The 25,611-nt window shown below is 31.6% G+C and overlaps 2 long non-coding RNA genes across 2 annotated transcripts; both read right to left on the bottom strand.

The window, feature by feature from the left end:
- Positions 1–999: 999 nt before the first annotated feature.
- LOC126884958 (uncharacterized) lies at positions 1,000–8,657 on the bottom strand. Its single transcript, XR_007698214.1, has 2 exons — positions 6,078–8,657; positions 1,000–1,268 (listed from the first exon to the last, which is right to left on the bottom strand). It is a non-coding gene; the product is annotated as an uncharacterized LOC126884958 (long non-coding RNA).
- A 1,257-nt stretch (positions 8,658–9,914) lies between these two features.
- LOC126884957 (uncharacterized) lies at positions 9,915–15,972 on the bottom strand. Its single transcript, XR_007698213.1, has 2 exons — positions 15,871–15,972; positions 9,915–10,219 (listed from the first exon to the last, which is right to left on the bottom strand). It is a non-coding gene; the product is annotated as an uncharacterized LOC126884957 (long non-coding RNA).
- Between the last annotated feature and the right edge of the window lie 9,639 nt (positions 15,973–25,611).

Here is a 25,611-nt window from a genome sequence, read left to right as displayed (position 1 = left end):
TAACTTCAAAGGGCTGTAACTTTTTTTGTGAGCACATTTGTACTAAGGTAAGTTAGGTTCAATCGAACTATTTTTGGTCCCAGAATATGTGATTTAATTTATGACCTGTGTTTTTGTTACACCCTGTATATTGGCTCTTAACACAGGGAAGTTCGTTAAGGGGGGCCCGAAAAAAATATATCCTTAAAAATACTCGAAATTGTCAGATTAATGTAAGGTAAGTTAAGTACATGCAAAAGAGTGTATATTGAGCGATGCGTATAGAAATGGGTGAGTCAAAAATTTCACAAAAAAAAGCGAATATTTCGCGAAATGAACGTCACATCGAAAAACTAAAAAATACGTCTTCAATATTTTTCAAAAATATATCGAATGGTACTAAACATGACCCCCACGGAGAGGGGTGGGTGTAGGTTTAAAATTTTAAATACAAACCCCGCAATATTTCGCAAAATGAACATCAGATCGAAAAACTGCAAAATAAACTTTTAAAATGTTTTTGAAAAATCTATCGAACGGTACCAAACACGACCCCCCACGTAGGTGGAGTTTAAAATTTGGAGGTGGAGGTGGACTTTAAAATTTTAAACGGGACTCCCAAATTTGTATTGAAGATTTGGATTCTTTACGTAAAAATAAGGAACTTCTATTCGAGACATTTTTTCGACTTATGGATAGATGTCCTTATAATCGGAAAAAGGTTGTTGAAAATGGAAAATTAAATTAAAAAATTGAAAGTCCCCACTAAAATACAAAATTTTACTTAACATTTTTTGGTTTTAGGACCTAATAATCAGTACCCAAGAGGTCCCCATAACGCTCGAGTGACTGCAAATTTAGCATACTTTGCTCCCCTACCATTTCTTCCCAATATCCTTTTTGTTTCTTTGTTATCTTATTAATCTAGTTTACTGAAGAAAGCATCCAATAGTATTTAATTTTACACATTTACACACTAGTTTAGTACACACTATTTATTTTCAAAAGAAACTACATATATAGTAATTCGAGAACATTTATATTTCTTTAAGAAAATAATTTAAATACAAGGTTTAGTACAGTACTAATAAATAAATTGTAAATAAGTCTAAACGGTAACGTAACAGTCCCTTTTCCAATATGTAAGGCTGTTAGAATTGCCTTTAGAGCTAACATCACTGGAACGTAGATTGTTGCAAGCGACGAGAGGAGAAGTTTAATTACTTGATAAATGGCATTTTGCGACGTACTTAGATGCAAATCATCAACACTAGCAGTCTCCATTTTATCTAAAAATAAAATAATTACTATTGGTACATAATACATACTATATAGGGTGAGGCAGAAAAAAGGGCCTATTAGAAATATCTCGAGAACTAAAGACAATTGAATTATGAAAATTGGAATAAGGGGGTTTTGAATACTGATCTATTTAATGAAAACATTTTCATCTATTTGGTACTTCCGGTTATACCGGAAGTTGCTTATAACTTCGTTTTTTTAAATGGGACACCCTGTATATTTTTACATTTTTGGATTCTCCTCGATTTTTTTTTCTTAAAATATAGGGTTTTGTAATAATATACAGGGTAGGTTCAAAGATAATTACGTTTTCTTATTAATTTCGTAGTAATATTCCCACCCTGTAGGATTGTATTAGTTTGACATAATAAACTCTATTTATGTTCAAATGATTTTTAATATAGTCTACTATTGTTAACAATTATTAGTGTAGCTAAATTTTTAATTTTAGTATACAGGGTGGGTCGAAACTCGGAATGAGTATTTTCTGAGTTTTTTTAAATGGAACACCCTATATTTTAGTATTGTAATGAAATGATATTTCATGGTACTTTTTACTTCTTAAGCATTCCCTATACCTAACTGCTTTAGTTTGTGCTTAATTGTTAATCACACCAACAATTTTAACTTCGATGGTATTTTGATACATTAACCACTATTGGCAATTTTAAGTATCAGTATAGATTAATATGTATTTATTTCCAAAAAATTATTTGTGACTGAATATTTTCACGGCCAACCTAATACAATTTCACCTATTTTGTGTTGCAATTAATGTTTGGCTTTAATCACCAACAACTCACAAATTAAAGAAGTTAGGTATAGGGAATGCTTAAGAAATTAAAAAGTACCATAAAATAACATTTCACTACAATACTAAAATACAGGGTGTTCCATTTAAGAAAACTCAGAAAATACTCATTCCGAGTTTCGACCAACCCTGTATACTAAAATGAAAAGTTTAACTATACCAATAAGTCTTAACAATAGTAGACTATATTAAAAATCATTTGAACATTAATAGAGTTTATTATACCAATCTATGTACTACAATCCTACAGGGTGTTAATTTTGCTACGAAATTAATAAGAAAACGTAATTATCTTTTAGCCTACCCTGTATAATATTACAAAAACTTATATTTTAAGAAAGAAGATATCGAGGAAAATCAAAAAATGTAAAAATATACAGGGTGTCCCATTTAAAAAAACGAAGTTACAATCAACTTCCGGTATAACCGGAAGTAGCAAAGAGCAGAAAATATTTTCATTAAATAGTTGATACCTCAAAACCCCTGTATTCCAATTTTCAAGATTCTCTTAGCTTTAGTTCTCGAGATATTTCTAATAGGCCCTTTATCTGCCTCACCCTGTATAGCTAGTAGATGGTCATAGTAGAGGATCGGATATAAGGTTGATTTGCATCGATCTGTTTAATGGATAAAAATTATTGGATATGTCATTTAACATGTTAACAATTATAAAAAATAAGGGTTGCCCGATCTAATCTTATTCTAACTATAATTAATTATTAAATTAAAAAATACATTTTTTTATGAGTTTAAAAAAAAATCGACCCGGGCAGATATTATATCAGATTTTTTGGACAAATAAAGACCTTTCTAAATAAGAAAGATCTTTTGTAATTTTTCTCTAAAGTTGATCGTTTTCGAGTTATAAACAATTTAAGACTAAAAAAAGAACGAAAGATGACAATTTTCAAGGTTCAAAAACACAAGTAAAAATATCATTTTTTTAATCATCAAGTGCATAAATTCAAGTTTAAACCTTTTTCTATCAAGTCTCGATAAGAATTTTAGTTCAGAATGAAATAAGTCCAAAAGACTTATCAAGAACTGATAGAATTAGGTTTGAACTTGAATTTAGGTACTTTGTAATTTCAATAATGATATTTAATACTTATGTTTTTGAGCCTTTGAGCCTTCAAAATCGTCTCGTTTCGTTCTTTTTTCAGTTTTAAATTGTTTATTACTAGAGAACGATCAATTTTAGAAAATAATTACAAAAGACGTTTTTTGTTTACAATGATCTAAAAAATTTGAAATAATATCTGACCTGGTCGAAAGACTTTTTTTATTTATAAAAAAATGTAATTTTTTAATTATTAGTTAATTATAGTTAGAACAAGATCAGATCGGGCAACCGTTGTTTTTTGTAAGTGTTAACAATACATATCCAATAATTTTTATCCATTAAACAGTTCGATGAAGATCGACCTTATATTGTATCTTAGACCAGGGGTCACCAATTAGTTTCCCTGAGGGTCCGTTTCGAAAACCTGTGACACTTCCGGGGTCCGCACTTAATGCTACCTCTGCCCGGTTGTTCTGATTCGGTTTCTTTGCGGATTCTTTTTAAAAAATATCATCCCCCTCAACAAATCAGAAGGGTGCCGGGCCAAATTTTTAGGCAGAAATTTGTTTAACACTATTTTTAACAAATTCGAAACATGACGTTTTATGCCCCCGAAAATATGTTTTTAGCATTTTTGGGTCATCTTACACAAGAAAGATTTTTTTCTCAAAAGTTGATAGATTTCCAGTTTTAATCGATTTAAAATCTGAAAAATGCGAAAATAAGCATTTTCGAAGCTTGAAAACTCATGTGTAAATTATAATTTTTGAGGTCGTCAAGTGCCTAAATTGAAGTTTAAACATTAACTTTCAAGATTTTGATGAGTAATCGGGGTATATTTCAATTTATACCGTTTAGACCAGGGCGCATCTGTAAAAATATTAGTACATTTGGACGTTGAGAGGTGACTCAATTTTTTTTGCAGAAATTGCTTGAAAATAAATTAAATAATAATATTTGAGTTATCCTCCCTCTCAAAAAGGTCCGGAACATTGTTTAAATAATCAAAATGTCAAAAAATTAAGGAAAAATTCGATTTTTTTCTTGGTTTTTTGATTATAACTTTAAAAGTATTCATTTTCGAGAAAAGTTGTACTGACATAAAAGTTGCGTAATTAAATTTCCTACAATATAGAATTGGTTATAAATTTTAAAAATAGTCACCCTTGTAGCAAAATAGCAATAATTACGAAAAAAACATACAAAAACAAGTATTTGCATTTTACGTTTTTCAACCATTTATGCTACACGTACGATCCTCATATTCCACTCAGAGGAACTTTATGATACAGTAAAACAATACTGTAAATTTCGTTAAGATCGTTTCAATAGATTTTGCAAAATAAATTTTGCAATCCAGCTTTCGTAAAAAAAATTCATTTTTTCAAAATGTTACAGGACTGAAAATAAAGCAGATAGCAGGTTGAAATTTTTTTTGCGGATAGAAGTCTACTGTACATTTCATTTGCATTTTGCAAAATTAAAATCGGTTAACACCACGGCGTCAGATTTTTTTTTTAAATAAACAATAATTATTGGTGCTACGCGCATGACAGCGGATAGTTTGCTTTGATTGGGCATTCCAATGACCTTTGATAATGATTGATACATTTTAATTTTTATTAAATTTCGATGTAAATAAATAAATTTGTTTATTGCAAAATAAAAACTCATACTCTATCCTTTGAAGTAACACTTTTATTAGCAAAAACTTTCTTTGGTCATATATTTTAACTTAAAAAATAAAAGTTTATTATTTTTAAACATATGCAATTGTTTAAACAATATTTCACAAACAATAATAAAATTAGTTTGATTTTTGTGGAATTAAAATATTAAAATACAACAAAATATAGAGTAAGAAAATAATATATTAGATAAATATTGGAAGAAATTTTGGTGGAAATCCACTTGTGAGAATCGAACACCGCTGTCCTGCGCGTAACACCAAAAATTATTGTTTTTTTTTTAATTTCCTGACGCCGTGGTAATTAATCGATTTTAATTTTGCCAATTGCAAATGAAAAGTACAGTACACTTGTATAAGCAAAAAAAAATTCAACCTGCTATCTGCTTTTTTTAAGTCCTGTAACATTTTGAAAAAATAAATTTTTTTGCGAAAGCTGGATTGCAAAATTTATTTTGCAAAATCTATTAAACCGATCTTAATGAAATTTAGAGTATTGTTTTACTGTATCACAAAGTTTTTCTGGGTGAACGATGAAGGTCCTAAGTGTAGCATAAATGGTTGAAAAACGTAAAATTCGAATACTTCTTTTTGTATGTTTTTTTCGCAATTCTTGCTATTTTGCAACTAGGGTGACTATTTTTTAAATTATTAACCAATTTTATGTTGTAGGAAATTTAATTACGCAACTTTTATGTCAGTGCAATTATTCTCGGAAATTAATACTTTTAAAGTTATAATCAAAAAACGAAGAAAAAAATGGAATTTTTCCTTATTTTTTTGAAATTTTGATTATTTAAACAATGTTCCGGCCATTTTTGAGAGGGAGTATAACTCAAATATTATTATTTCATTTATTTTCAAGCAATTTCTGCAAAAAATTTGAGTTACCTCTCAACGTCCATCTCAAAACAGATGCGCCCTAGACTAGTTGTTTTTAATTGTTAATTATTATTAATAAATTTAATTTTTGAAAAGGCGGCTTCACACATATAAGTTGAGCCAAACAGTACACAATTGCATTGTCAAACATTTTCAAAATCGTAAAACACTATATTCTGAATTTAATCGCGGTCCGCACAAAACTAGCCTACGGTCAGGATGCGGACAACGGTCCGCTAATTGGTGACCCCTGTCTTAGACTATCAGCAAATAAACGTGAAATACAGCGATCCACTGTAATTTTCCGTATCACCACTGAATGGCATGAAATATTGCATTTAGGTTCCTCTTACCGTCCCCCACTTTTGGACTTGTGCCGGTGGTTGCTTTTACTTAGATCCAATAATACTTAATAACAATTCTACTACTACTACTACTACTACTACTACTACATGTCGTTTTATAACGTTCTCCGCCGTTTCCGACTTCCAATCACAACTTCGTCCGGTTGTTCCGTAGTCCCTCTTGTATGTCTATTTCTCTCAGTTCTTTGTTTATTCCTTCGCTCCAACTTTTTCTTGGTCTGCCTCGTTTTCTCTTTCCTTCTGGTTACCATTTTAGTATTTCTTTTCATATTCCATTTTAGTACGTCTGTAAAGGATTTATATTAGCATCCAAAAAATAAGAGTTAATCCATATCGATTCAATTTTTAAAAGTCTTAAGCAAATATTATTTACATGCACGGTTTGGATTTCGTAAATGGGTGACATTGGTTTTGTAATCTAGGCCACGTATTTTGAAAACACCGAAGTCAGCAATTATACTGCTATTAGTGATGCACGGTCACATTCAAATATGGTCAATCACAACAAACAATTGGGATTTATATATAGATACGTAGAAAGTAAGGAAAGAGTTTATTCATTATTCAGAAACCGACGTGGTTAGAGTATAGACGTTTCCATCCCTTACACCAACTATTTACTGTCGTACATGGTGACTTAAATAAATGTATTTCGGTAATTAGTGTTTCAACTTAATCAACCCCATCATCGGGGGTTGCAACCCCCGTACCACCATATGTCCGAACCAGATAAATGTTTTGTTGATAACTCATCCGTGATTATTCGTTTGATTCCTATTATTTCTCTAATGCGTTTGTTGGTAATAATTTCTCTTCTATATCTCCCTGCTGCTCTTCTCAAAAAATCAATTTCCGTTGCTCTTAGCTTTACCAGTGTTCTTTCTTTCAGTGGCCATACCTTACAGCTGAGGTGATAGAGTGATACTTTTCACTATTGTCTCATATTATCCTCTTTTTATTTTCTTGGATGGTTTGGTCTCGAAAAGCTGACGGATTGGTCCGATCAAATGTTGTTTAACAATATGAGTAGGGGTCGACAAGACAAGAATTCTTGTCTTGAAAACAACTTCTTGCCTTGAGAAAAAATCAAGAAATTTAAAATATCTTGTCATGACGTTTTCTTGACATCTCATATCTTGTCTTGATTCAAGAAATTTCAAGATCTTGAAATTTCTTGATTACCCGGTCTGGTGATTCCCCGGCGACCTTTTTATTGCGTTGCGTGCTAACACGGCCTCCACTACCACTGGGGGGAGTCCCTGATCTGCATTTATTTCCTGACGTACCCAAAATTGATGTGTAGTTGCATGCTTACAATAAGCATTTTGTATGTTTCGCACATATTCGAAGCTTAGTTGTCCAGGAACTGTCGAAACAGTTTAGACATCGAAAAGGATTTTGATTATTTGGAGGATGCGATTGAAGTAGAAAATGCTATAAATGCTACTACTTTAGATTTTAACTCCTCTGTAAGTATTAAATACTTTGTAAGAAAAATCAAAAATTCAGGGCAAATGCAACTTAAACTTAACAGTGCTTGCGAGGCCATAAATAATTGTATGATGACTATGCCAGACCTAGATGTGCCTACAAGATGGCATTTAACTTTCGAGATGCTAACATGGGGCTTAAAATCTAAATAATTGGAAAATGTTAGATAAAGAATAGTTCTGATCAGTAAATTTTGTTAGTATCTGAGAAGGTTTAAAACTCTTTCTTCAATTCTCGAAGCGAAAAAATATTGCACAATCTACCCGCCATTGTCGAAAATGGCCAAGGATTTTCTCGGAACGCCAGCAACATCTGTACCTGCTGAAAGGCTATTTTCAAAAGCAACTTTAACAATAACAAAACCAAGAAATCAGTTAGGCGTTGACTCCATGAGAAGTGTTATCTGCCTTAATTCATGGTTTATCAATTCCGATTTCGAAAAGGTGCTAAAGTTGTTATTTAAAATAAAATCTAGTTTTTATTATTAGATAGTCAAGATATTTTAAGATTTCTTGTTTTCTTGACAAGAAATCTAATCTAAAGAAAGTTGGCTACCCCTAATTGTGATGTTTTTTCTACCTGACCTATTTTTCTGTTATGACTTTGTCTAATGTTCCATCGTGCGAAATACTAATACCTAGATATTTGTAGTCATAGCAGTCTACACTATCTTATTGTTCAAATACAATGCACAAGTACTCGGTTTTCATTTTATTTTCTTCTAGTCTAAACCCATATATTCTCTTCAATGAATTTTCAAGCCATATAGTTTAAATTGTCATATTCTCCTTGAGCCATTATTACTTGATCGTCTGCAAAATTTAAGCGTATATATCATAGTGTTGGTGAGTGGTACCCCTACTGTTCTACAATTTTGTTTCCATCTGTTTAAAGCACTTTCGAGGTATATTTTAAATAGAGTGGGGGACAGGCAACAACCTTGTTTTAATCGTTTTGATGTTATAAATCCTGTTGATAGTTATTTCCCTATTTTTATTTTTATTATTGGATGATTGTATAGCACTTTAACGGCTTTTTCCTAAAACCGTGTTAAAAATGCAATTTTTAGCACTCCATAGGAACCTTAAAAATGCTACTTTAAGGCACTAGTGCTTTAAAAATTTTAAGGCACCAGTGCTTTAAAATTTTTAAGGCACTGCAGATAAAAGTGAATTGTCAAATTGTGAAACGTCAAAATATTTATACATTAAAATTCATTTATTAATATTAATATTAATAGTACAGCTTGCGTAATTTGAAAAATGTGGTTTAAAAGGTTTTTTTAAATTTAATTTAAACTGTATTATTGCATTTTTAACACGTTTGTAGAAAAAACAAGTTTCTGTAACGGTATAATGTTTTCGCTAAGATTTTTTAGACATTCCCCTCGAGTGTCGACAACCAGTTCTACCTTTTACGGGTCATAGGTTTCATGGTTTTAGAAATTTACAAAAATATTGTATTTTATAAATTTATAACGTTTGTAGAAAAAATATTGTATGATATACGTGTTAAAAATACATTTTTAAGGCACTCATGTGAATTGCAGAATTCGTTTCGCTCATTCTGCAATCTTTAACATGCGTGCCTTAAAATTGTACTTTCAACACTTATATTATAAATAACTTTTATTAATTCTATATTAATATTCGTGCTTTATGTTGATTGCCATAGATTCTTCAATGGAACGCTATCGTAGGCTTTCCGTAGGTCGACTAAAATATGGATTTATTGATGCCGTGCCATCTTTTTTCTACTATCTGGGTTAAGGAAAAAATGTGGTCAATAGTAGATCGACGCGTATGAAATTCTGCTTGTTCTTCTGCTTCAGAATCTAAGTATCCTTTCTCGATTCGACTCTTTCAAACCTTTCCATATTATATTCGACTTGTAGTTCTGGTTAGAGCTATTCCTCGGTAATTTTCACAATTATTTTTATCACCCTTTTTATGTATAGTACTGAGATATGATATCTTCCATTCCATAGAGATTTCGCTTTTCTTGAAATCGTTGTCAAACATGTTAGTACAATTTGTTCGTTCCATACTTAAACAATTCTCCAGTTAATTTGTTGTCCTGGACCACCCTGGTCCAGGTAATTTGTTTCTTTTTAGCTGTTTACATACATTTGTAATTTCTTCTGTTACACAACTACTACTACTACTACTACTACTACTACTACTACTACTACTACTACTACTACTACTACTACTACTACTATACTACTACTACTACTACTACTACTACTACTACTACTACTACTACTTATTGTGCACTTTTTCCTTTTTGCTTCTAGGATTTTTTTTCCTCTAGTTTACTGAAAACATCCAATAGTACTTAATAACACCATTTATTTTCAAAGAATACTACACAGGAATTCGATAACATTTATATATCTTCTTAAATTATTTAAAATAAAAGGCTCAATATGGGTCTAATAAATATTGTATAAATAAGTCTAAACGGCAATAAAGCAGTCCATTTTCCAAGACGTAAGCCTCCTAGAGCTGCTTTTATAGCTAACATCACTGGAATGTAGATTGGCAATAGCGGCAAGAAAAAAAGTTTAATTATGTGAAAAATTACACTTTGTGTTATACTTAGAGGCAAGAGAGCGACACTAGCTATCCCCATCTTATCTAAAAATAAAAGAAGTATAATTGGTACATAATAAATACTACATGGTTCGAGCTGAATTTTTTATTTATGGGCCATCTCTTCAGATATGGGAACAAATAATCGAAGAGGCCTAAATCAGGAGAATAAGCCGGACGAGAAAGTAATTCGAAGCCCAATTCATGAATTTTTACTATTGTAGTAACGCGATTTTGAGCCGGCACATGGTCTTTGGGAAACAACACTTTTTCTACTGTATATACAGTGTGTCTACTTAAGTTAGAAACATATGAAGGCCACAGGGGAAGAACTTGATAAGTCCAATTTTTGACATTTGTCGTTTTTAATACCAATTTGTAGCTTTAATTACATAGTTTCTAAGAGTAACACAATACAAAGTAATAACTTGATAAGTCAAAAGATATAAGTGTTTAAAAATACCCTGTGTAGGAAAAGCACTTGACATGTCCATTCCAAACAGGGGAAAACGTTGATATACCCTATTCCACGAACATACGCCTGTTTTGGATTACTTCGACAACGAATATTTTACTGTGCAAAATAAGAAGAACGAAAGTAAATTGCAAATTACATTGTTGTTTATTGGAATAATTATTAGCGCCATTTACTTTCGTACTTCTTATGTTGCACAGTAAAATATTCGTTGTCGAAGTAATCCAAAACAGGCGTATGTTCGTGGAATGGCCCATAAGTCCATGTAATTAATATGCAATACATATATATATTTAAAAAAAACTAAAATATAAACCAACCACCAATATATCAATTTTTTTTCTTTCTATAGTAATCAATAATTGTAAGATGTATTTTAATGTTCTAAAGTAATAATCACATTTTTAATGTTTTAAACTTTAAAATGTTCTCCTGAAAAAAACCAAAAATGTGACTTATCAAGTTATTTTCCTGTGGTTTCATATGGGAAACTTTTTTATTATTAATTTTACAAAAAAATGTTAGTTTTTATAAAAAGTTCTGAATGGTCTAAAACGTATGATTCAACCAACATATATAAAAAATTATCAATATTATACGAGGTCTGTCAAAAAATATGAATTTCGTTCAAGAGTAAACTATGTCCCTTTATTTGTTTCAATATCAAAAATTCTTATTATGAAAAGTTGTTTGAAATTAAATACTATGATCAAATATGCAATTACACGCTTCTAATTGAAAAAAAGAATTTTGCAATTTTTTTTTTCAAATTATGGATACCTACCCAATATCGTTTTTATTTATTACACATAATATGATTACTTATCATTTTTACTTATCTTACGAAAAACAGTTATTATTCATAAAAAGCTCTGTATATACAGGGTGCCCCGAAAAGATTGGTCATAAATTATACCACAGATTCTAGGGTCAAAAATAGGTTGATTGAACCTCACTTACCTATATACAATAGTGCACACAAAAAAAGTTACAGCCCTTTGAAGTTACAAAATGAAAATCGATTTTTTTTTCATATATCGAAAACTCTCAAAGATTTTTTATTGAAAATTGACATGTGGCATTTTTACGACAGCAATATCTTAAAAAAAAAATTAAGTAAAATTTGTGCACCCCATACAAATTTTATGGGGGTTTTGTTCCTTTAAACCTCCCCACCCCCCAAACTTTTGTGTACGTTCCAATTAAATTATTATTGTGGCACTATTAGTTAAACACATCATTTTTAAAACTTTTTTGCCTCTTAGTACTTTTTCAATAAGCCAGTGTTTATCGAGATATTTTGAATATTTGTCGAATCCACCACATATTTGTATATGGTTAAGTACTGTTAATAATCTGAAACTTTATTTATAATTTACATTTTTAGGTATAGTTTGAAAAAGAAGCTACATCTCGATAAAAGGTGACTTATGAACAAAAGACTAAGAGACAAAAGTTTTAAAAACACTGTGTTTAACTAATGGTACCACAATAATAGTTTAATTGGAACGTACACAAACATTAGGGGGGTTTAAAGAAACAAAACCCCCATAAAATTTTTACGTAAATATATTGAAAAAGAAGCCGCATCTCAATAAAAACTGGCTTATCGAAAAAATATTAAGAGGCAAAAAAGTTTTAAAAACGTTGTGTATGGTACCACAATAATGAATTAATTGGAACGTACACAAAAGTTTGGGGGGTTTAAGGGAACAAAATCCCCATAAATTTTTTATGGGGTGGACAAATTTCACTATAATTTTGTTTTAAGATGTTCCTGACATAAGAATTATACATGTCAATTTTCAATAAAAAATCTCTAATAGTTTTCGATATATTGAAAAAAATCGATTTTCATTTTGTAACTTCAAAGGGCTGTAACTTTTTTTGTGAGCACATTTGTACTAAGGTAAGTTAGGTTCAATCGAACTATTTTTGACCCCAGAATGTGTGGTATAATTTATGACCATTCTTTTCGGGACACCCTGTATATCATAAGACCTAAGAGGCAACCATCAGCTATCAAATTCTATTAATTTTATACGAGGTATGTAAAAAATATGAATATTTATAAAGTACTTTTATATTTCAGAATATTGAAAATTGTTATTATAAAAGGTTGTTTGGAATTCGAAATTCTGTTTCAATATGCAAATACATCCTTCTAATTGAAATATTGTGAACTATAAAGATGGGTACTTGAATATTTAGCGGAATTTACATTTTTTCACATACCTCGTATAAAATTAATAAAAATTTGATATATGATGGTTGCATCTCAGGCCTTCGACTATACAGAGCTTTATAATATGAAGAATAACTTTTTTTCGTAAAACTAGTAATGAAAAAGTTATCATATGTAAAATAAAGAAAGATAATGTTGGGTGTCCATAATTTTAGAAACATTTGCAAATGTGTTTTTTTTTTATTAGAAACTTGCTGTTGCATATTTAATCATAGTTTTTAATTCTATAGAACTTTTCTTAATAAGAATTTTCGACATTGAGAAAAATAAAGGAACTTTACTCATGAGCATATTTTACTCATGAGTAAACTTTACTTATGAGCAAAATTCATATTTTTTTACATACCTCGTATAATACTGATAAAATTAATATCTGATGGTTGAATCTTAGGTTTTAGACCATGCAGAACTTTTTATGAAAAATAAATTTTTTTCGTAAAAATTAATAATAGAAAAGTTTCCCATATTATGTTTCCAACTTAAGTAGACACGCTGTATATGGCCGTTGCTTAGTGAGCTACTTTTTCAATTTGTCCAATAGTGCACAACAATATTGGTCATTCATAGCTTTACTTTCTCATGATAGTCAATGAAAATTATGCATTTGAAATCTCGAAACGCAGTAGCTAAAACCTATCGGATTCAAGCCCAAGCCTTTTTTTTATGTATTTTGATCCGTAGAACACGAATTCTTTGGTAAGAGTTGATCCGGATGTCGATAAGATTGTTATAAACAAAGAACTTGAGGAATTACAAAACAGCGATTTTTCGTAAAACAAAACATTTTTTTGTATTTTTTGAGTAATTCTAAGCAAAAAATGATGTTACAATTTTTTCGCAGGATGCACAGTTTTCCAGATAAACACGGTTGAACTTTCAAAAAATCGAAAAATTGCAATTTTTCAACCCGAATTAATTTTGATTAAAAAATAAAATAGCAATTCTGCTTATAGCATTTAAAAGTCTAAGTCAAATTATACCGCTTTTGATAATTTTCATTGATAAAAATTAATTTTTTTATTGTTAAACAAAGCTATTTGTTTATAAGCCAAAAAACTGTTTATAATTTTAAGACATTGCTGAGGCCGCTTAAATAATCCGATTTTAATTCTGTAAAGTGTATGATCTTCACCAATCTTAGATATTCATTAACCCTTAAACGCCCAACCTTTTTTAGGTTCCATGTACGCCCAAGGGTGGGTAAAAAATGTCCACCTCGAAAATAGCTAATATATTTATTGAAAGTTGTTGGAAATGGATTAAACTTAAGAATCTTATGCTTCATAAACACAGCATTGTCTAAAATATTAATATAAACAATTTACAAACCTTACAACAAAATTACAAAGTACATCAAAATTAACATACTAGTAAAAGCCAGTAAGTCAGATTTGTCAATTTTCTCCATATTCTTCCTTTAAACCTCCTCATTTGCGGATAATTATGTAGATTATGTAATTATACGTCGATAATTATATGGATTATCTTCCTACCAACGAGAAATTGTATAGAAACCTTTAGTAACAAGTTTTACCAAGGGTGTACTTTTTATGCCCACCCATATTTAACTCAAAATGCTAATTTTATTTTCAAAAATATCGGTAGGACCAAATTAACATTCGATAACGAGCTGTCTTTTTAACAATAAATAATTTTTTGAAAATTTTTAAACACGTAATAAATATGTTACAAGGGAATACGCATTAGGTGGACATTTTTTACCCACCCTTGGCCTTGGGCGTTTAAGGGTTAAGTATGTTATAAAAATTTTTTAAGCGAATTACGAAGGTTCTATATGCAACCAAAGTGGTTGAAAAACATTGAACAAAAACAGGCTTATTTTGCCCCCTAATTTTGTATTTATTGCTATTTTGCAGAAGTGGTAATAATTTAAGGTATTTTTAACCAGTCGTATACCATACAAAATTTAATTATCTTTATTTTATTTCTGTACGACTTTGTTTCAAAATAAATCGTTTTAAAGTTATAAGCAAAGAAACTAGAAAAAATTCGATGTTTTTCGAAATTTTTAAATATTTAATTTTTTTTAATGTTCTGGTTATATTTGAGAAGGAGCATAAGTCAATTATAATTATTGAAGTTTTCACCTAACTTTATCTGCAAAAATCCGAATTCCATCTCTTACATCCACCTCAAAACAGATCCGCCCTGGTCTATCATGCATGATGAGAGATATGATGTACTTTAATTGATTACACAAGGAAATATCCAAGGCAGGACAAATACAGGAAGGAGAAGAATCTCAAGGCTGCGTAACTTAAGGGAATGTTACAGATGCACATCAAGTGAACTATCCAGAGCAGCTACATCTCAGGTCAGAATAGCCAGGATGATTGTCAACTTTGGTAATGGAGGCGAAACGTAAAGAAGAAGAACTTTTACAGAACAATTGTTTATACAAGGAAATATCCAAGGCAGAAGAAGTACAGGAAGCAGAAGAACCTCAAGGCTGCCTAACTTAAAGGAATGGTACAGATGCACATCAATTGAACTATTCAGAGCAGCCACATTTCAGGTCAGAATAACCAGGATGATTATCAACCTTTGTTACGGAGACGAAAAAGAAGAAGAAAGATGAAGAACTTCTAATCCCAAACATGAAACACTGTAGGTATATCCATTTCCTGAAGGAACCATAAACCAAGTCATTTCTCTACAGAAGTCACATATAATTTGTGTGGCCTTCTATCTATTAATCCTAAATTCAGTAGGGTACTTTCTTGGACTAATATGAACCTACGTATCAAGCATCTAGGACTTTCAAAACAGCCAGACAGAGAGATGAACAGAAAAACAGAAAGGCAGAAAACAAGAAACACAAAAAAATAAAAAGGAGATCAGATTGTAAATAGTCTAAACGGGTGTCAGAAATTAAACCAACACATTTATTTTAAAAAAATTATTAAATTATTTCCAAAAAGCGTTCAAGAAAACTCAAAATGTGATTGAATTTACCTTCAGAAAACAATCTTCTAATGCAACTAAAAGTTACTAACTAGCCACACAGTAGGTTTTTAAAGAGTACTTACTTACTTTTATGAAATATTAGCAGAAAATATTAATAAACGTTTGAAGAAACTGGCTTCAAAATGCCCATAATTGTTTACACATATACACCAGTCAATGAGAGCAAAAACAGGATATTACCTCCGAATTCTATTTTACTGCATGGATTTTAATAAAATTTTGGGAGTAGGCCCTACTTATCTTATAATTTAAATTCTACCCTATGCCGAGGTGCGCTTTTATCTTAGATGTGATGAAACCCCATCTGGTTGACCTCTTCTCGAGGGTGGAAAATAACCATGGAAGTGGCTAGAGAACATAATTCTAAGCGAAAGTTGTTCTATGTTTTTCTTTGAAAATTTATTTTTCAAATATTTGTGGTTGAAAATGTGCCATTTTCATTGAAAAATGTCACCTTTTCGGACGGTTTTTTGCGAATACTTTAAAAATTATGCATTTAACGAAAAAACTAAACATTATTGTAGCTTATGAAAAATTAAAGAGATTCGTTTCTTCATAAATCTTTTAGTTATAATAAAAAAGAGATATAGTAGGTGAAAAGAAATTTTTTTGGTGCATGCTTAAGTCGGTGTAGAGAAATGGTCGGTTATAAGGGTGTAATGCTGTCAATATCTTTTGGACTGCTTCAAAAGAAGTAGTACTGGTAAATGTCGATTACATTCAAACTAAGCGAGGTATGGTGAAAATAAAGTTGATGACTAGTATATTTTAAGGAAAGTGAGAAGTATATTTAACCCCTCATCCATCATAATTTAAATATATCGTTTTCCTTCTACAGTAAGTTTTTTTATAGTGTTATTTTTATACTCAAAAATTTGGACGGGTTTAATCCGGGAGCAATCGCGCCGTAAAAAATATCTCATACAGTATTGCCCAAAATAAACAGTACTGAAACTGAAGCACAGATGTTTCTTTGTGCGCGCTGTCATATTCAAATTAACTAGTATAGACCTGTCAAGTAATCCTTAAACAATTAATTATTAAGGCCTAATTGTTCAAAATGGTGTTAAGTACAGAGGAGAAAGTGTTTCTTGTGGAGCATTATTTTCGCTCATACGGAATCGGCCGACGTAATAGCGCAAGTCTGCAATACGTGTGTGATCAATTCACACAACGGTTTAATAAACGTTCTCCAAGTAATGCTGTAATTTTTAACAACCTTCAAAATTACAGCATTACTTGGAGAACGTTTATTAAACCGTTGTGTGACGTGATCACTCACGTATTGTATTACGTATTGCTATTACGTCGGCCGATTCCGTATGAGCGAAAATAATGCTCCAAAAGAAACACTTTCTCCTCTGTACTTAGCACCATTTTTAACAATTAGGCCTTAATAACTAATTGCATAAGGATTACTTGACAGGTATATACTAGGTAATTTGAATATGACACCGCGCACAAAGAGACATCTGTGTTTTAGTTTCAGTACTGTTTATTTTGGGCAGTACTGTATTTTATCCTTTTCCGTGATAACTTGATGAAAAATTTTTCACCATTGCTTTCCACTCGTAAGTGTCTTTAGGAAGATCGTAGTGATGCGTAGATTTGTTTTTCATTATTTTAATTTTTTTAATTTTTTTATTTTTTTGTGTGGAAATTATGGCTTTGGTGAGAACTAATTAGCTTTAAAATTGTTAGAAATAGATATTTTTAACATAACAGGTAAATAAAAAATATAATAAAATATAAATTTGATTTAAATTCGTATTTAAATCTATATTGTGACATTTTTCTCTACGCGCGACTACTTATTGTACGTTACAGAAGTGAGCGCGACTGCTCCCGGGTTAAAATGCGTGGTTTAAAAAAAATAAGGTCAAATTACCGAGCGCATTTTTAAATGTCCTTAAAAATGTTCCGTTTTCTTCACGTAACTCGAAAACCATACAGAGATTTAGTAATGAGAGACAAAACAAAATTGTTACCTGAAAAAACCCTTAATTTATGTACTGTATCTTTTTTTTGTATCTCTTATCATTTACGAGTTACATGGAGAAAAAGGAAGATCTATAAGGAAATTTAAAAATGCCCTCTATAATTGATCTTATTTTTTTTCAAAAACCATTCATTTTGAACCCGTCCAACTTTCTATATAAAAATAACAGTACAGTAAAAGGTATTGTAGAAAGAAAACGATGCATTTAAATTATGGTGGATGAGGTGTTAAATACTTCTCACTTTTCCTTAAAATAGTCATCAATTTTGTTGCACCATATCTCGCTTAGTTTAAATGTAATCGACACTTCTTAATAGTGCTCGTTTTAAATGTTTTTTCAAGCACTAAAAATGGTATTAGTCGCAATATACTCCTAAAATCGACCATTTCTCTGTTATTTTAAGTTGAATACGCCGATGTGAGCAGGCACAAAAAATATTTTTTCACCTATTATATCTCTTTATAACTAGAAGATTTATGAGGTAATGGATCACTTTAATTTTTCATAACCTACAAAAATGTTTGATAAAGTTTTTTCGTTAGATGCATAATTTTTAAGTTATTCGCAAAAATCCGTCCAAAAAGGTGTAATTTATCGATGAAAATGGCAAATTCTCAACCACAAATAATTAAAAAAGTAGCAAGTTTAAAAAAAATTATACAACAGTTTTTGCTTATAATTAGGGTATCTAGCCACTCCCGTGGATATTTTGACCAAAAAATTTTTCACCTCCGAGAAGGGATAGGAACCTCACCCAATATAAAAACGCCATAGGAGGCAGTGGCGTAGCCAGGAATTGGCTTTGGGGGCCCACCGGGGGTCTGGGGGTATGAAATACCCCCAGGCAAAAGGGGGGTCCGGGGAAATCCGGGGTCCACCCCCGGAAATTTTTTGAAAATTAGACCTTGAAATAGGCGTTTGGGACTCATTTAAGCATCAAAATCTTAGGTTACAAATAACTTTATTATAGTTTTCAATTCCTCTCGAAAAGGAAAAATCAACGACATTTTATTTTGTTGATTAAAACTTTAGGAAAGATTTAGGGCCGGTTGTTCGAACGCTAATCAAAACTGATCATTATCAAATATTTAATTACAATTATATTTGATTAAGCGTACTTCTGACAGATGTCGCATTTTGAGGTTATGTTGACTGATTTATTTTATTATTTTGGTTTTAATTTAAAATAAAACATAATTAAACTCTTTCTGATGTTAATTTCTTGTTTTTACTTACAAATCAATAATAATAATAAGCAATTTTTAATAATTTAAGAGCCGCGGCTATATTTTAATTACTGTTTTACCTACAATCAATAACTGATTAGTGTTTTACATGTATTTTTCATGTCGCGATTTGATTTCCATCAAGAAAATTGATTACAATAAATGATTGATTATAATCAACTTCTTGATTAGCGTTCGAACAACCGGCCCGTAAAGTTGTATGTTAATGATCCTTGAGTCATAATTTGATTGATGCTCTGTCATACTGTATACTCTACCACTTTATTATAGGAGAATACTCATATTTTAACAGATCAAAACCCATAAATATTACAAGTAATGTTCATAGAAAGGTTTCAAAACTCAATACAATTTTTTATCCGTTCATAACATTTATTATGTGCACAAAATTAACAAGTTTACTTTCAATACAATCCTGAATTGGTAATACATATGAAGATGTGCCCTACTAATGGAACTGCAACCTTCTTGGAGTTCTTGTGTATTGGCAGATGATTTCTTCTGTCTTCACTTGCAAATCTCGATGTATGGATAAGAGTGCAAGGGAAGTGAGCCTTTCTTCACCTATTGAATTTCTTAAATAGGTTTTCAGTCTTTTCAGTGTTGAAAATGATCTGGAAAATTAAAAAAGCTGGAATCTTTGAACTTTAAAGTGACGTAATGAGTAATATTACTGACAAGCTGTCTAGTATCATTAAAAATTGTTACAACTTCAATAAATTACAATGAAGAAAACATATTACTAGAACAACTAAAAAGAACGATATTAACTATTTATAGTTCAAAGTAAACTCATCAAAGTTTATAGGAAATATTGTATAATAATTTACCTTTCAACTGATGCTGTTGTGACAGGGAGGACTGCCAATATACCAAGCAGAATCTTCATGTTAGGAAAAGCGTCATCTTCGTCCTTCAAAGCCTTTAGCACTGAAGTAGCAGTTTTAGGCGTAACCTGGACAATCTTCCAGTGGCTTTTCCATAACTCCCACTCCGCATTCAAGATGTCCCGGTTTGTGTGGACCAAATCGGATTGGTAAAAATCCAAGGCAGGCTCCAGATCAGTGAACTGCCTTTGTTGGATATTGCAAGGAAGTACACTGTCTAGCCCAATTAACACATCTTTGTGGCTGGTGAATCTTTCGGTCAGTGAAGATGATATTTCGTCAATATATGGGTAAAATATAGATCTCCTGTAATACTCCTCTGGGTTGTTGGCTTCTACGTTCGATCTAAATCTTTGTGTGCCTACGACTCTCGGGGTTTTTGGTTTGATTCCAAGTTTCTCTCCCATATGTTCAGCTCTTCTATACAGTTGTAAGAACTCTTTGTCGCCTTCTTTTCTCATTTCGGAAAATTTGTGGCTGCTGACAGTCGGTCCCATGAACAGTGTTGCCAACCTTTACCTTCTAGAGAAGAAAATATACCCAGTACCGACACACTGTTACTTTATAATAACTGTAACTCTTTATTTATAAATGCAATAATACGTGCACACTGTTAAATAAGATGTGTGAAACACGTTGTTTTACGTACAAGATTTAATACAACTAAACCGTAAGTCAATACCCGTAAAACTTAGTTTTTTATGATTTCTACAATGTTTAAATATAAATTTCGGGGGGGGGGGGGGCGGCCCCTTGGGCCCCTTCCCTGGCTACGCCACTGATAGGAGGGTAGGCTTTGTTTCTTGAGGTATTCCCTACTTACAGTGAAAGTCAATTGAAGCAGTAGGATGAAAATCGGAGCCAAATACCCTCACTGACTGCACTATTAGTTAAAGTTCTTTTCAGCATATCTTATCAGTATTTACGAGCCACTTATTAAGGCACTTGCCATTTTCCTGTATTTTCACGTAAGTATCTATGACTAAAGCTTATTAGCGAAAATAAACACATTAATTAAATGCTACGAGCTACGAGTAAACATATTTTCTTTTTAATTGGTGAGTGTGGTCGATAATGGAAAAAATAATTGTCTACAACAATTTAATACGTAGTTTTTGATTATAGTTTTTAAAAATAGGTTGAACTTCACTGATGACTGTCACTGTTAGGTCGTTGAACAATAGTAGACTAGGGTTATAAGACAAAAATATACCCTGTTCGTGACACTTCAACAGCCAGGTGGCCAGGGTACTGAAGCGTTTTTCGACAGGTAATAATACCTATAAGAACAAATTGTAACTCTTTCCTGCATAGGATCTGGCGGCTATTTTTTTAACATGTGGCGGAAATAACTAATTAAGTGTCAAAAAACGGCCTTTTTTCCTTTTTTTTTTTTTAATCAATGGAAAACATTAAGACTTACAGTTTCCTTAGTACAAACATCTTCGAGAGAATGGAAAAAGCTTTAAAATAGCGTATTATAAAGTTTGATACCTATACTCATTTATTGTTAATATAATTGCGAAAAAAGGTCAAAATAGCAAAGAAATTAATTTCGCAATAACTATTATAAAAATAAGTGTACAACTTTGAAATTTTTGCCAAATGAGGGCACTTTGGTGCTTAATACGTGATAAAAATTTCACAGCGATTCATTCAATTGTTTAAATTTTATTCACATTGTTTATCCCAGAGAGCTTTTTTTGCAATAACATAAGTCAGAAAAAAATGATTTTAGAACCATTCTACAGGTCTTAAATAGCATGAGTTAAATTTTCAAATTGGTTTAAAAAGTGAATAAAAATGCGTGTTATAGTAATAAATAATTATGCAAAAGTATCGTCATTTCTTCCTTATAAACGTTTTCAATAAGTTTTTTCAAGAAAAATCTATTTTTTCACCGTGTTTTAGGTGCACAACTACCAAGTAATGTTATGTATAATATATGATAAGTGATGTAAAGATGAAAAGAATAAATATAATATATACAGGGTGTAACAAAAATACAGGTCATAAAGTAAATCACATATTCTAGGAATAAAAAGAAGTGGCTCCTGCGGAGAAACATACATTCACATGTTAACTTAACCGAAGATTTGAGAGAAGATCCTAAAGACTGGCGTGGTTATCTTAGGGCCAATTTCTCACATCGAGTTCAACTCCAGTTTAACCTGAACTTCTAGTAAACGTCAGTTTAAAGTCAAAATCGTCTTTCTCAATTCGCACGTTCAACCGATGGCAGTTTAAACTTGAACGATGCTTGAACGGTGGAATTCGGCCGTTCAAAGATTTCAGAACTCAGTTCAGATGATTTCATGGACTACGCATGCGTTGTATTAACACGAAATGCTGTCATAATATAAATATATCCTATTTTATTATATTAAGCCTAACGATAAACGACAACATTATTTTTGTTTTTATAATATTTATTTATAATTATTAAAATGACTATTTGACTATAAATACTTAAATTTAACTTTATTCAAAAACAGCATAAAAAAGGTAGTTCAAAATAGCGACAGTTTTTTACCTTTTGCCATCTATTGGCATTTCTCGAAAGCTGTAGAACGAGCGCTGACATGAACGTCCAATGAGAAATGCATTCCAAACAAATCCGAAGATCACCGGTGAACCTGGTTCAACTGAATCATAGATTACCGCAGGTATGAGAAATCAATCCTTAGAATGGATGAAACAGCTTATACTGATTTACTGCGTCTGGTGACATCCATAATTAAAAAAGAAGATACTGTTATGCGCCGTTTTATATCTCCTCATGAAAGATTATCCTGTACGTTAAGGTTTTTAGCAACTGATAGAGCTTACAGGGATCTAAGGTTTTCAGCAGCAATCTCCCATCAAGCATTATCCAAAATTATTCCAGACACATTTAAAGCCATTTATCACGTTTACATAAAAAAAATTTAATTAATAATTGTTTTGAAACACTTCTTATGTCGCTCATTTCGTCTGGTATTAGTCTATCCACCTTGAAAACTTTTGCGGAACTGAACAACGGACTGAACTTCCGGCCACACGTTCAAGTAAAACTGTAGAACCTAAAACTGCACAAGTAAAATCTTCAGCATGTCGACGAGAGTACAGTCCGCGCTTAGAGGCCCGCGTGCGATACCGTCTTGCCGTCCATTCACACGCTCTTACCTGCACAAACGTCTCTGCAGGCATGCTCTCAGACAAAACGTAGTGTGTAGCAGGGCCATAAGAGAGAGAAGAGTACAATGGACTGACCACATAAGCCGAATGACAACAAGTAGAGAACTAAAAATGGCGAGAGACGGTTCCCCAATAGGAAGACGATCAGTGGGATGACCACGGAAACGATGGAACGACAACTTACTGGATGTACAGTTATATTAAAAAAAAAGGGTACAAGTATTAGAAAGAGAAGTTAACGTCATCCTATTTGTGTAAAACCGGCTGGGATTTTTGGAGGTTATCAAATGTCACAGGTTATTAAAAATATAAATCATTAGGCAATCCAAACCACGTGACCTCTGGTTGGCACACAAACTAACAAGGAGGTTATGTTTGTATCTATTTTTCAATGATTTTTCATTGTTTATCGTCGTATTTTGGATTCATTTGGATTTCGTTTCCTGTTTTTGTGAACTTTATAAACTTTACCACAATGCAAACTGATTATTTAAGGAAATTATTATCGGAAACTCCAGATGTTGCGAGAAAGGTAGGCGAAACAATTTTTATTACTGTTCATTTTGCCCCGATATTTTTCAATAATGATGAATTTTGCAAGCAATAACATTATTTCTTTTATTGTTTTAGATATTTATTGAAGCTGAAAATAATTGGGGATTTAGATCCATACGCAATTCAGTCAGAATTGGATTTTACAGTAAAGTGCAGTCCATCAAGTTACTATTATAGATATTTATACATAACTGGAGTCTCACAGTTGCTACTCTAAGCAGCAGATGAAAGCATACAAAAGCCTTCAGGCACATAAATATTTTACAGCTGGATTTGTTTTGAATGGAGTAAAAATTGTTAATGATTTCCTGATTTCCATATTATTGTTGGAAAGGTATGCCTTTATTTTATTTATTCACCATTAAGAAATATATGGATAACAGTATTAGTGTCTTTTGGATAAATTGGTTCTAAATATTAGATTTATTTATGTTTATATATCTGTATGAAACCAGACATATCGTCGTCCTAATCTGTAAACTGCGAACTCCATAATTCTCTGAAAATGATTTATTACTGCCATCTATTTGAATTACTGTCATGATTGTTCTAAAATTATATTATATGAATGTCTGGTTTTAAATAAAATATTCTCAATCATTGTAAAGAACGCAAATACTCTAATAAAAATAAATTTTTGTAGTTGAAGAATTTCCAAAAAAATAAAATATTTTTTTTAGGTGAAGCATTTCCAAAAATCTAATGCTAAACGACTAAATGCTTGGGTGGGGTGATAGCCAGTTCTGATGACATAGCAAATGCACATTGTATGCGTATGGCCAGTAATAGTGAAGTCTGCAGCCATATTGCAGCAATCCTATTTTTAGCCCAGTATGCCCAGGGCAAGACAGACGAAGAAGAACCCAATGCATGTACATATTTTACAGCTACATGGTTTTAGATAGAAACATATGCTTTCTCTGATGAAAAACTAATGAGTTTTGAAACTGTTCGGTCAGAGTGCTTGTTGCGCTCACTAAACGAACTGAAATATAAGATGGCTTTGGCATTGTGTTGCAGCGATATGAAAATGGTTATTCATTTTTAATTATAATGTACTTCTTCATCATGAGTAATTATGTATTGGTCTTTTAAATGTGTATTTATTTTTGTAATTAGTATCAACTTGTAATGATAATATACATTTATCGTTTAAGGTATGACTATGTTTTGACTCTAAAATAAATGTTTTAAAAATCGAATCCTGCCTCTTTCTGTTAGTAACTACCCATGGATATCACAAATTGTGCTTACTGATAGGTTTGTTCGTAGAACGATCAGCAACTCTTGCCAACCATCAGACACATGCGCATTCGTAGTCTATGAATGCTAACTATTAACTGCACAACGCTAACTGTTAACTACTCATGCATCTGATGGTTGGCAGCAGTTGCTAATCGTTTGTGTCGTACTACGAACAAACCTATTAGGTCTGGATCCCGTGTACCAAAAAAATTGATTAATAGCAAGCTGAAAATTTGTTAATAGCTTAACGGTGTCCAGTTGGACAAACTTTGATGTATTGTGACACTGGAACAGGGGTAGTTTTAATTGTGAAACAGTTTGGAAAATCAATTTGGAACATCAGATTACAAAAACATCCCATATATTTTGTCGGACAGAACATCCAATTGATCTGTTATCCTTTCATTAAATTCTCATGCAAAAATGAGACTGCTATTACTAACCAACATGATTCCTGTAGTTTGGCATGGTCTTTGTGTTCTACTCATTAAAATGCCCAGTTGGTGATTTTTTCACCAGTCTGATTTTTGCATGAGAGTTTAATGAATTGGTAGCAAATCAATTGGAAGTTTTATCTGACAAATTACATAAACATTTTCGTAGTTTGACGTTCCAAAT

This window comes from Diabrotica virgifera, chromosome 5, assembly GCF_917563875.1.
Source record: "Diabrotica virgifera virgifera chromosome 5, PGI_DIABVI_V3a".
Lineage (NCBI taxonomy): Eukaryota > Metazoa > Arthropoda > Insecta > Coleoptera > Chrysomelidae > Diabrotica > Diabrotica virgifera.
This window is presented reverse-complemented; position numbering and strand designations above follow the sequence as displayed.